The sequence below is a fragment of the Eretmochelys imbricata genome, chromosome 10, assembly GCF_965152235.1.
Source record: "Eretmochelys imbricata isolate rEreImb1 chromosome 10, rEreImb1.hap1, whole genome shotgun sequence".
Lineage (NCBI taxonomy): Eukaryota > Metazoa > Chordata > Testudines > Cheloniidae > Eretmochelys > Eretmochelys imbricata.
The window spans coordinates 73,510,270-73,524,621 of NC_135581.1; positions in this window are offsets into that span (position 1 = coordinate 73,510,270).

The following is a 14,352-nucleotide window of genomic DNA, read 5'->3' on the forward strand; positions in this document are numbered from 1 at the left end:
TAACGTGTTATAACATGTTCACACAACTTTTTTAAAGGGTCAACGACTGGTCAATTGTCAGTAACATGAAGAGGATACCTAAGGTTTAGGTATTTTGTCAAATCCTTCAGGAAGGCTTTAAAGATCAGATTTTCAAAGACTGGTAAGGATAGTTACACTCACCTGGTTTGTGTGTACACAGTTCTGTGTGAAAACTGGATATTTATAGGCATGTGTAGCCAGTTAGACACAACTACCTGAAGAATAATATGGCAGGCAAAATTTAGGGCATGTGTGCTCCTTATGAAATCTGTCTCTTTTGAAAGCCATCTGGTTGCATCAGAAGAATTTTCTCTCTCTTTCTGAGTTGTATGGGAGAAACACCAGGATCAGAGCGCTGCCAACTCACTTACTCCTTTCCGGGTCCATGTTGTTGCCACTTCTCTCTTTCCTTTTGTTTGTGCTGTCGCTGTTTCTCTCTGCCTGGTCTTTCTTGCTTATAGTCTCCAAGTCAGTTGGCTTCCAAGTGCTGTTTTTCATTTTCCTCATTAATCTTCAGCTTCTTCAATACCACCTGCTACTGAAACAGTGAACTCTGTCTGGGTGGAGCATTGTAGCTGCTTCTGTCATTCTTTTCCCCGCTCTCCTTTAGTAGGTCATCCCTGAGATCTCACTCTTGCTGGTCCATTCTGGTCTCTGTGTTCCAGATCTGGTATCCCTAGTGTTGATCTAGGTGCTTCTCTTGAGCCGCATCCTGGTTCTGGAACACACTTCTTTTCTGATCCTCAGAGAATAGCAGTTCACCAGCTGGGCCGTTGTCAGCTCTTGAGAGTTTATTTGTCTATCTCCGCATAGCCTCATGAGCTGACTTTTCTTGAGTTGCTCATAACTCACCTTACCTGTATATTTCCCCAAAAAGACTAGAGGGCACTTTTTTTTCTCTTTGCTTTTTCCTACTACCATGCTTGCTTTTAGCGCTGTTGGAACTTACTGGAAATTCCCCATTGTCACTACCCCATCATGCTTCCATCATATATGTCATAGTTACTGAGCTAACTACACCACGGATCCTGCCTTGTCTCTTTGAATGCACCCAGCTCGGGCCTCCAGGCCTGGTCTGAGAGTGGGAGAATCTTGTGATTGCACCTCAAGAGGGATGACTGTTTTAGGCCTGAGATATGAAAGGGGATGCACTCAAAGAGACCAGGAGGAGCCAGAGGTGCAGTTATCCTAGTAACTCTACCACATACGATATAATATAACTGTGGATGTTCTCAGTATCCATGTGAATTTCCAGCTGTTCTTGATGCAAAGTAATTTTCCCTGCGAGGTTTCCAGAAGAAACAGGCATGTTCTAGAGGCCACAGAAAAATATGGACAGTTTCTGAGTAGCTCTGCATTGTGTCACAAATATTTTGCATGCTTCTAATAAGGATAACAGTGTGTACTTCCTTATGCTGGTTCAAAGTCCAAGCCTTCAGCCAAACCCTGCACGCCTTACTCATGTTGCAGAAGTGAGTGGGACTGTTAATCTCTTAGTGAAATAATGAATACCACTCTTAATTAAATAAATCCTTGTACAGAGTTAACTAATGTGGTCTGACCAACCTCTTCACAATGATTATTCGGTGGGAAGGACAGATTCTGCTCACGTTCACAGGTGTAAAAACAGATCAATTCTAATCTAGTGTAACTGAGCTCACAACTTGCCCCCCAACCCATCTTGGTAGCCTCAAATGTTTCTATGCAGTGCAATATCCACATCAATCGAAAGCCACATTAGAAGCAATGAAATTACATGACACATCCATCTGCCATTTCTAGTGCATGCACTATAATCTACGACGCTTCATAACCAGAAGGAATTAATATTCTTCATAACAAGAATATGATTTGGCACTTCTCTGGCAGTGAGAGATGGGGGGTTTAATGCTCATTTCAGATGGAGGTCTAGAGGGTTGAAGGTGAAAGGGGCCCTCCATCAAATCCTGCCATTCTTTGGAAGCTTTGGGGGAAATATTTCATACACTTTCCTCTTTATGTACTTTAATAAATCATATGGGAGCATCAACTCTGAGTAAAGAATAGCAGCAAAGGGGAAAAATTACCCAGATAGTGATCTGTCTTACTCCAAGCACGGAAGGTCCTTGTGTCTGTGAGGCCACAGTATTCTTCCTAAAGCTATTTTCCCTTCTCTTAAGGTTTACCCTTGATGCCTCCCCCTGAAAAAAAACTTATGACTGTTGATGTAGGAAACAAACATTATTGGAAGTCCAGGATGTTTATCGTACTCTCAATAGTTTAAAAATAACTTTCCCAGTCACAATTAAATTACAAGGGCTCTTCCTAACTGTGATAATTTTAGAGTCACAGAATAAAATTCTGGCACATTTGAAAGGACATTGTCCAACTTATGATGTCGTAAACAAAAAATTACCCCACCTACATCACTAATACCCTCGATTATTTAAAATTAAAGAAATTTGAAAATCCAGTTTACTTGATCCTCTGCATTCTTTATTTGCTCTCAGATTGGACAACAAAAATCAGTGAAGTCAGTTTCATTCTTGCTTGCTGTCAATATCTCATTCGGGTTCTTTTTGCTGGCTGTTTGGGTTTCAGACTTTGCGAGGGGATGGTTATTTGTTTGAAAACAGTTGTCTTTATTAGGATCTTTAAAAATGTGGAAACCTTCCTGTTGGTCTTAGGTCGTTTCCTTTTTAAAATATACATGTGCCAAATTTGTCAGAATCGATCTAAGCCAACTTTCCCAGGAAGACACTCTGCCACAAATCACACTTGCTGTTTATTTGCACAGGCTTCTCAATTCGATTCACAACCAACGTGTATTAGGAGAAGGACTATACTGCATCCAGCTTGTCACATCATTCCCCCCGCCCCAGGCATCTGTGCCGCTTTCAGTGTAGGGTTTAAAATAGAACAGTGTGAAATGTTCATAAACAGTGTGAAACAGGGGTAAAGGTTTCTGTTCTGTTTTCTCATTCACCTGAAATAAAACATATATTATCATCTCAGACTCCTTGCATTCCCAGACTGAGAAAAAACAACAAAGCAAGAACAGGACAAACAAAGAGACAGCCTCTGGAAAGGTAACTTGCCCTGTAACATTGTACATCAGAACTGGAGTATGAAATGGAAGCTGTCCCTGAAGCAGGCATGGAGACTCCTCCTCATCTGAAAGTGTCATACGTCGGTAAGAGAATGACAACATTTCCTCTTTTTCATAACGACATACAATACACATTCAGTTTCTTTGCAAGCCTGTTACCCAAACCCCAGGCCAGTTTTGCCAAAATATTCATTCGAGTTGATAAAACTGGTCCAGATTTCAAGGGATGCAAAATGGGACAGTTTGATTGGCTTCACTCTGAGTTTTGTGGGTTATTCAACTCTGGAAACTCCAAGCGCAACTCATTGGTTGCGAAAAGTGTTTTGGGCTTCAGGTGAAACATTCTGCATGATTTCCTGGGCAACCAAAGCACCATGTTTTACATAGTCCTAGTGAAATTCTGTGCGTTACACATGCAGGTACAGGGCGTTGTGGTGTCGGGGAAAGGTGGCTTTCATCCTTCTGCTTTCTGGGCTGAACAGAGGCCAAACAAGACCCCAAAGAGCTTGAAGTTAGAGACAGCTCCACAGGAGTTGCCCAGAGTGGCCACAGCAGTATGTGCTATGACCTCACCCTCTACTGCCTTACCCTGGAATGCCCCCAACACCAGGCCTTGTAAGGAGGCCAGCCCTGAGCTCCCTATGGAGGGCCAGTGTGGTATCTGTGCTGGGAGACTTCTTCCCAGCCAGCTAAAAGGCTTTTACAGTCCCTGCACTATTATTTATTCTTATCCATTTGCATTACCCTAGCACCTAGGTGCCCCATCATGTACCAGACCTACATTGTGCTAGGCGCTGTACAAACACCAAACAAAAAGATAGTCCCTGCCCCCAAAAGCTTACAACTGACATATAAGACAAGAGACAACATCTGGATACAGATGCACAGATGGGGGAGTACAAGGAAACATTGAGACAGTGTTGGTCAGGATGATTGGCAGAGATCTCAATATGCCGGCAGCCTAACTGTTGTCCATTTTTGTTAAGGCCTCATGTCAAAGGAGGGTTTGAAGGAGGGTTTGGAAGGCGGATAAGGAGTTAGTTTTGCAGATGTTTTCAGGGAGCTTCTTCCCAGGCATGAGGGGCTTGTTTGAAAATTTAGCAAGTGGGTGATGGAGACTGGCATCCTGGTCTGATAGGCAGCAGGAGTTTTATACTGAATGAGATATAAGATAAATGGGAGTCAGTTGTGGAGGGCAGTGACACAGATGGGAAAGACCCTCCCAGTATTCTCAGTACCTTTGCATTCTTGTCAGAAGCAGTCACATCATCAGCCATCATGTTCTTTAGCCCCTGGTCGGCTAATAGGTAAGGGTGCACATGTTGGGAATCCTGGTGACAAACTGCTGACAAGGGTCCAGGAACTTATGCTTTACACTTGGTTTGCTAAGAAATACATCACCTTTCCTCAATTACTTCAAAAACCAAAAGTGCCCCCCAAAACCTGAAATTCCAACCCTCTATCCCCAGTCCACACCCATTTGTGCCCATTACCAAATTTTCACAAGCACATTTCCTGGTTAGCTTTCTTGAGATGAGGCTCAGACCTGGAAGGATTCCCAGAATGTCTCATTTAGACGCAACTGGAGTTATAATTTCACACTCTGCCTTCAGCTGAATTGGGTGCCACATCCCTTGGAAAACATTCCAGTGTGCATAGGAGAGTAAATAAAGCACCTAACAGTTGGTGTCCAATGGGTTATCAGCTGTTCGTTAAAGATCAGGGTGTTGTGACAGTACTGGATTGATAGGCAGTTAGAGACTCTCTGAAAGGCATTACTTAACCCTTCAGAGCACGATACTCAGACACAGATATTTATGCAAAGCAGTTGCACATTCATATGCTCAGCAATCATCTATCCATGGCAAAAGGTATCTGACCTCCCACATCTCAGCTATTTGATCCAACCTCAATCCCCACAATACTCCTGACCCCTTTCCAGCTCCCCACCCAGAGGTGCCAATCTGGGTCACTCTATCTTCTTGATGGCTCTGTTCCTAAACCCTCCAGATGTGCCCTCTTGGCTGACCTATCCCTATTCTGATGTATTCAAGAGGCGGCTGGGTTAGGAAACCTGGAATGGGAAAGCAGGTCACAAAAGGGGAGCATAGGCCAAAGACTATGGTGTGTTTCCAGGACTTGCTCCAGATAAAACCCAACCTCTTTTGTCTCCTGCCTGCTAGAAACCCCTCTCATATCACTGACCCCTCCCCCACCACGGGGAATTAGTAGTCTAAGGGTTAAAAGGAAAGTACCGGTACGTGTTTTCTTAACTCTAAGCCTCCTTTCGCAATTTCCTTCTTGAGTTGCTTCATCAGATTAGGTGCTTTGCTACATATAAATATTGGCTGCGCTGAGAACATGAACCTTTACACTCTGAAGTGAGGTGAGCGTATTTCAAAAACGTGCTAGGGAAAGGAAGTTGTGGCTTATCACCAGATATGACAAACCAGTGACACTCCCACTCTCTCCTTCCCTCATGCCTAGAGATTTAGAAGAATTAGTGCCTTCAGAAGCCATCTGCAGTGCTCAGGCTAGACGGGGCTAAACTGGACTATCCATGGGATCAGCAGAGAATTCTTGAGAGCAATAACTCCTGTTTTCCTTAGGGTCCAAAGAAGCTGGCAAGTAAGAGACTTCACTTTTAACCAGCTGGTCACATGTGCAGGAGTAAAATGATGCAATAACATGCCACAGAAACATATTCCAAGAGCATCAGAAGTAAATTTACATAAATACTGTGATTGTTTGCTAACCCATGAGAGAATATTGTCTATAAGGGTGGTGCAATGGCAGGGGGAGGCAGCAATGGAAGACAGGGTAGAAATGCTGACAGCCCGCACTTTAAATAATTTTCCAGGCAGAATAGTGTGTTTCTGGTGGTTGGGCTAAATAGTGCTCTGAGAATCCAGATGCTCAGGGGTCTAGATCCCTGCAGATGCTCAGGGGTCTAGATGGAATGATCATAGGATGGTATCAGTGATGACGTCTTAGAGAGGTTAGATGTGATTGCTGCAGGAATCTGACCAACTGCATCAGAGCTTTCCCCCTCTTTATGTCATCAAGGGAACAAACAAAAGATAGCAGACCCTACCTGACAGTGTACTGTAACTTCTTCTCTTCATGTCCTAAATGGCTGTACAGTGAGTTGGGAATCAATAGCTGCTGTGATCCACCCTGGAGGAGACTGAAGGAAAGAAAATATTCCTGCATATAAGTAGTTGGTAAAGCACTTTGGGCCAGATTTTAAAAGGTATTTGGGTACCTAAAGATTCATTGGGGAGCTAAGTGTCTTGGCACTTTTGAAAATACCACGATGCACCTATCTGCGTATTTAGGTGCCTATTTAAATCTAGCTCTTTGATGCTCCATCTCAAAGGCACTAACTACATCAAGTACATGAATTAATTATTATTTAGGAATAAGAACAGCAAAAACACTTACATATTATGCTCTCTTATACCTAATTCCATGGAGCATTTTGTTATACAGTTTATAGGGATGCTATTCATGAAATGGTAGAAAGCCTTTTAAAACACTCATGTTCAACCTTTTTCTTCTCCGCCCCCCAACTTTTTCTTCCCTTCTGTCTCTTTTAAAAATTCACTTCACCTATCCAATATAATATGTTCATGCTCATGAAAACTGTTTTTGTGGCCTCTTCATTACAGCCCTTTCACAGTCGCCCTTCTGCAAAGGAACACATCATTTCACTTCCAGGTTTCATACAGATCTTCTGGGATGACAACTGCATGCACATGGCTCTAATATCAGACCATTGCTGAGGCCAGATATGAAAAACCTCAGCCACCCCAGCCGGTTGTTACCTGGCAACATAATTCTCAACTTTATTGATGTTTATTTTTCTTGTCCTTGGGATAATCCATTTCGATCAAAGGCTTTAATGCCAATCTGTCTGGTTTATCAGAAGAAATGCAAAATATCTTTTATATAATTCTTAAGCCCTCGAGGCAAAGGCTAGGTATTTTTTAAGGTTGTGATTAAAGAAATCTGCAGTCTGGTGTTTTGGTGGCAGTGTAGCTGTGGGGATCCTAGACAGAGAATTTAGGCACCCACAGGATGTATTTTACATTATGTTTCATAAGGCTAAATGTTACCTCTCATCCTTGTATGTGAAACATTCAGCCAATGTTGTATCATTACAAGAAGGCAGGCCTGAGGAATGAAGTTTGGATCCAGAATCGGATCATATTTGAATATTCCCAAAGTTTAGGGAAAGTAGGGGTGGGCATGAATATGTTCAGATTTGATGTCCCCATTGGAACCAGTACAGAAACTTACACCATCTGGATCGGATTGTCTGGTTCTGCCTCATCTCTCGTCTTTATTGTCTGTGCAATAGCATCTAGAATGTTTCAGATGCAGTACTGGCAAAATACTGAACACAGAGGATGCCAAGCATTTCATTCAGCTAAGGTCTATAATGACTTTTTTTTTTAACAGAGCTTTAAGTACCTCCTTTGATTTTTCTTTTAAATGGAATGGGCTCCAACTCCTTGCAGCTGAATAGGTAGGAGGGGTGGAGATGTAGATCTAAGCCACCTATCTCCATCTCCATTCTTGGGCTGGCCAGCCGCTGGCTGGCAAACAGCTTCCCAGGCAACTTAGAGCAGCCTCAGGGACTGCTCTAAATCACACTGCCTGCAGATCTGGCAGAGTGCTGTGTACTCCACCTCTTTCTTCTGAGGAGATGGAGAACAGAGAAGGGGTGTTGTAGAGCTGGGTGTGCCGGCATTGCACCATCTGAGGATTCCTATTTGCTGGGGGGATCCTCAGCTGTCCCACTAGGGCAGCCAGGAAAGGGGCTGAGGATGAAGCCCAGTGGTTTTATCAGGAAAACAGAGGCATAAACCAGTTAGGAAATAAATGTTATATGGAGTTACAGTTAAGGGCACAGAGAGCGGGGGCGGGGAATGTTGCAAAACACAAGTTAAAATAATTGGCCCTAAATCTTATGTTTTGAGACGTAAGCTGCAGGAGTAAGTAAGGAGACATTTCCCTGAATGTAGAACATTACACCATCAGCTAGGTATATTAGAATGGGGGTCCACTTTCCTCTGAAGCAGCAGGAATTGGTCACTGCTTGAGGCAGGACGTGAGCCATGATGGCTCAGTGGACTGATCTAGTATGGCAAATCTCTCTCTGTAAAAATAACTGGTTATTCTTACTATTTCCTTATATTGAAACAGAATTTCCTGCCCCCCCGTCTCCCCGCTCAGATTTTTCTGAGGCTTGTGTAGGGGACAGACCTGTTTTGAAGAGTGTTGAACTCTGGCATAAAGCACCCTGTGCGGTGAAATAATTGCATTAAAGAGCAATTAGTGGAGACTGAGTTGGAAGTCTGGGTCCAGCATTAAAAGCCTTTGATCACAGCCAAGGCAGATGTATTTGACGTAAATTACCAAGTGATGCCTGTTTCTTATCTTGGTTTTTCTGCTTGTGTCACATAAACATTTAGCAAATGCACTGTGTTAATTAGCTTTATTTTATTTCTATGTCAAACAGTCAAAGGGTATCCATTTTATTGCTACTCCTATAGAATTAGATATACAGGGTCAGATTCCCTCCTTTGCCAACAGATGCCCAGCTCAGTAGAGTGGGGGTGGGGGACTCATGGGGATGGTATGAGGGGACGGCCTACAATGGCATGTGGCCCATTGGCAACTGCCAGTAGCAAAAATCCCCAACTGCTGGAGACGGGACACTAGATGGGGAAGGATCTGAGTTACTATAGAGAATTTTTTCCCAGGTATCTGCCTAGTGGGTCTTGCCCACATGCTTAGGGTCTAACTGATTGCCATATTTGGGGTCAGGAAGGAATTTTCCCCCGGGTTAGACTGGCAGAGACCCTGGGGATTTTTCACCTTCGTCTGCAGCATGGGTCATGGGTCACTTCACGTTTAAACTAGTGTAAATGGAGGATTCTTTGTAACTTGAGGTCTTTAAACCATGATTTGAGGACTTCAGTACTGTAGCCAGAGGTTAGGGGCCTATTTCAGGAGTTGGTGGGTGAGGTTCTGTGGCCTGCAATGTGCAGGAGTTCAGCACTAGATAGGATGACCAGATGTCCCGATTTTATAGGGACTGTGCCAATATTTGTGTCTTTGTCTTATATAGGCACCTATTACCCCCCACGCTCTGTTCTGATTTTTCACACTTGCTATCTGTTTACTTAGATGATCACAATGGTCCCTACTGATCTTAAAATCTATGAGTTGGTTATGGCTCCTTGAGTCCATGTACTAATCAGTGCTGACCCCATTAATGCCATGAGTTAGAGCAGCCTTGGGGGCTTCTGTACCACCTCTGCAGGAGCCATGGGGATAGGGGGCATTGGCAAGCTGGAGAATGGAGGAGCCAATGCAGATCTATATACTAGCTATTTAGTGACCTGCGAAGGCCTGTAGGCCATAAGAGTCCTGCACAGGGACTGGCCTGGCTCTGAACAGGGGAGGCATTTAGGTGCCTAGTTCTCTAGGAGTTAGGTGCCTAAGTACCTTGGAGTGTCTGGGCCAACAGCCTTCCCTCTGTCTCTGTTCCAGAGTAAGGCTGACGCTCCTATGGAGGTGTACAAAGAATTATCAGTGCCTCGTTTTCTATTTGGCATTCTTCATTTTTATAATCCTTTTCTTCCTCACCTCTCAAACAACCCTTCTGTAGTAGGCCGGTCACAAGAACACTGCATGGAGGAAAGAGACCATATTACATAAATACTGCTGTACAAATAAGTCTCCTTTGAGAGTCCTTTTTAAAGGCGCACTAACATTAGTTCATAATTTTCAGCTCTTCGTTAGTCATTTCCTATTGTCATATGTTTTAAAAAAAATCCATGAGATTAAAGAGGCAGATTCCATCAGGGTCCTTGTAGTGCTCAGTGGAGTTTGTAGCCCACTAAGTATACAGAAACTTAGTGGGAACGTTGGTCTTGTATCTGTCATCTCAACCTGCTGAGCTCTGAATGTGCAACCCAGGCTTTTGAGTCATACAGTGAGGAGGCACACAACAAAACACAGATGAGGAGGAAGCTTGTGGATGTATAGCTTTCATTTCTTTGTGAGATCTAAACTCTGGGTTGAAGATGCAGCATTTCCAGAATTTAATTCATAGGAATGGACACTGAGAGAAGGGTGAAATCTGGATCTCAGTAGGCTTCTTCTTAATCAGTAGGCAAACTTTCCAAATAATGCAGATATGTAGTGCGAAGAAGTGCAAATTTTGTAGGGTAATTTGTATGCAGTCAGTGGTCACTCTGTGAATGGACAAATTATCATTACTAATGATCATTATTCCCGTAATAAACATAGACAGTTCTTGGTGACATTTTCTTGGGGTGGGAGGAGGGGCTACAATCATAGATGGGTTTCAGAGTAGCAGCCGTGTTAGTTTGTATTCGCAAAAAGAAAAGGAGTACTTGTGGCACCTTAGAGACTAACCAATTTATTTGAGCATGAGCTGTAGCTCATGAAAGCTTATGCTCAAATAAATTGGTTAATCATAGATGATTTTACCCATATATCTGCATGAAGTAACTTAGACCTAGTAGTTGTTTCTTATGGGACATTTTGCATCAAACAAAGAGAATTTGATATTGCATGTCTGGCAATCACTTAATGCATACGGATCTGCGTAGCTTAGACTGGGGAAGGGGAGAAATAGTGGTACTATTCCAAATTCTGTTTCTAAGCCAAGCTCTGCCCTAAATGAGATGTGTTGCTCAGAGGCCTGTCCTCTTAAATTGTCCAAGGTAACGAATGTCCAACACTGCCTGTTACATACAATTGTTTATAAAAATCAGCATAAAATGGAGACAAACAGAGTGGTACAAACTGACTTGTGTAGGTTAAAAGAACTGAGTTCAGGGGTTTTCAGGGCACCTGGTAGAGTCACAGGTTGGCATGACAATTAGGTGACAGGTTTCTAGAAATGGGAGGACATGTTTATAGTTGAAATCACCAAAATGTGTTTGGATCAGTAAATGTTAATGGGATGAGGTTGCCACCCCTTATTGGACATTGTTTATTTGGGGGCCACTAAATAAGAGGGAAGAGTGGACTGGAAAGACTGAGCTTCACCATTTTGACTCTCTCCTTCATCATCTCCTGGGACTCTGGTATCCACCATGACCCCAATAGGCCTCTGTCTTCCTGATCCTGAATGGCATCCTGTCCAGGCCAGGCCACAGAAAGAGGGGACAATTTGACATTGCCACTTCCACCAGCTTCGGCTAAATCCTGAACGGCAGCTGAGATGTGAGATTTGGGTTCCTATTGACACCCACCCTCATATGTCATTTTCCCTCCCTATCTTATTTTCCCTCTTTCCTATTGCTCTCCTTTGTCCTTCTGTCTAACCAGAGTCTGGCTTAGCCAGACAAGACAACTCATCTTTTTCAACACTGTGGTGACCCTGTGAGCAGAAAAGCTGCTAAAAGCAATGTCTTAAACTGCCTGACGTTGATAAAAGTTGCCAGATCTTGCGTGGCACCTACCGTGCTCCTGTTTCTCCAGCAGCCAGGCTACAAGTGAAAGCCAGCGTCAGACACAGAAGCTACATTTTTCTCTCTTTGCCATTCTCTCCTCTCCCTTTTGCATAAATTTCTCTTTGTTTGTCTTAAAGAAAACAGGATCAGACTTCATCAACAGCTCCTGACCATCTCAACTAACTTTTTCTCTTTCCCTATGAAAAGGGCAGTTAATGCAATCTTTAATACCATCTAAAACACTGCCAAACACTAGGGGTTTCTGTCTGAGAGCTCTCTATAGGTAAAGCAAAAGGGAAGAAGGCCTATTGTTAAAATGGAAGCCCTCTTTAATACTTTACATTTTAAATGCTTTAATCATTTTTCCTTTTTCTGTATCTTTAATAAAAGTTTTAAAAGATCATGAATGGTGGCTGTTACAGTGGGAATTGCCACCAACGATTTGACATAAAACCCTGGACAACGCTTAACTGTTTAATGTTGTAACAGTGAACACGGGTTTCATTAACATCTTATCCCTTGAAAAGAAAAGGAGCACTTGTGGCACCTTAGAGACTAACAAATTTATTTGAGCATAAGCTTTCGTGAGCTACAGCTCACTTCATCGGATGCATTCAGTGGAAAATACAGTGGGGAGATTTCTATACATAGAGAACATGAAACAATGGGTGTTACCATACACACTGTAACGAGAGTGATCACTTAAGGTGAGCTTTTACCTTAAGTGATCACTGTCCTTACAGTGTGTATGGTAACACCCATTGTTTCATGTTCTCTATGTATAGAAATCTCCCCACTGTATTTTCCACTGAATGCATCCGATGAAGTGAGCTGTAGCTTATGCTCAAATAAATTTGTTAGTCTCTAAGGTGCCACAAGTCCTCCTTTTCTTTTTGCGAATACAGACTAACACGGCTGTTACTCTGAAATCTTATTCCTTGTTCGGCCAGGACACCCCCTATTGAACACAACAGATGTCACTCAAAATGTGTAGTGTAGGTATTTATAATACATGCTCTTCTGGGCTCCGCTCCTGCTCACCAGGTTTGAATACACTCATGGGGTCTCCTGAGCTTCATGTTGGCAGTTTCCTCTCTGTTGGGCTTCAGATACCCCCCTGGGCTCTGATAGGTTCCTTTGTCTTGCTTTCTTGTTGATTTGGATGGAGGGGGAATGGTAGTATCTCACAAGGCCTGTAACTCACGTCACTGAAAGGTAATGTCACTCCAGCGGCCAAGCAGACCTGCACAATAATGCCCTCCCTCTCCCTTCTCATATGTTTGATCAGTTATGAAACAGTTAAGAACCTTGACATTTCAACAGGTTTCAGAGTAGCAGCCGTGTTAGTCTGTATCCGCAAAAATGTATCCTTGACATTTAGAGTATCTTGCTTAAGCACCTGGGTTAACACCTTGCTGACATGAATCATAGAATATCAGGGTTGGAAGGGACCTCAGGAGGTCATCTAGTCCACCCCGCTGCTCAAAGTAGGACCAATCCCCAATTTTTACCCCACATCCCTAAATGGCCCCCCTCAAGGATTGAACACACAACCCTGGGTTTAGCAGGCCAATGCTCAAACCACTGAGCTATCCCTCCCCCTGATATGGACAAGGGGCAGTTCACACCTCCCACCATGGCTGTGTTCTCTCCAAACTCAGGCAGACATCTCTGCATCAGTTACACTTGGCTCACATTTTGAAGGTTTTCTTAGCCCCCATAAAAAGGTGAGACTTCCCTGAGCCTTGAGGTCAATGGAGTTAAGCAAGTGTATAGCCACTGTAAGTAAGAGGAGATTCAGGCCCTTAGTTTTTCAAAATGAAAGCATAAATTTGGGAGCACAAGATGGCATCTTGGGAGAGATGTCGGCAGGTCAAATAAATACCCCTATAAAGCTCCCAAATCTGGGCATACTACAAACCTATCTTATGGATAGTATAGTTTATCTACCTTACATTTAGCTAACTATGCCCAGAAAGTGAGTTAAAATAGATGATAAATATTGTTTCCAGCAATTTACAATAAAAGCTTCAGTGACTGTAAAAAGAACATGGGTAATTCATTTGAATCTCAGTAAATATCTATTTTCAGCACAGGATAAGATCAGGACAAGTTCTCAATATTTCCTGTTTCTTGCTTATTCTTATAAATAAATGGCCTAGAAACTAGGGTTCAGAAAACCACAAATAGAGCAAATACAGGAAAGGTTCTTTGGAAAGTAGATTCTGGTGATAGATGAGTCACTAGAGCCACAGAACTTGTCTGGAACTGAAGAGCAAACATCACTTTCCTCCCCAAATGCCTCTTTGTATTGGGAAAGCTTCAGCAAATGATGCAGGAGGGGACAAAGAACATTGCTGTGGAAGAGAGGCTTTCATTCCAGCTCCATGTCAGCTGGTGTGTGATAATCCTTTATTTGTCATCCAGGTATTCTGTTATCATTTTATCATATTTCCAATGAGGCACATAATGCACCTTCACTACTGTTCTTATAGCAAACATACACACTCCGCATTTGTAGAGGACAAATAATTAATTATAAAATGGCACACACCTATGAACTGTGCTGACGGTATAATATACAATGGCTAGGGATAACTTTGAGAATTAGTCACACAGAAGCAGCTGCCGCCACTAAAACAAAATAATGCTGTGCAATCTCCAGTAATATTCACTGTCTTTAGAAATTCCACATGTCTTATTCTGGTCATTGTTTATCTCTATTGAAAATACACTACAATG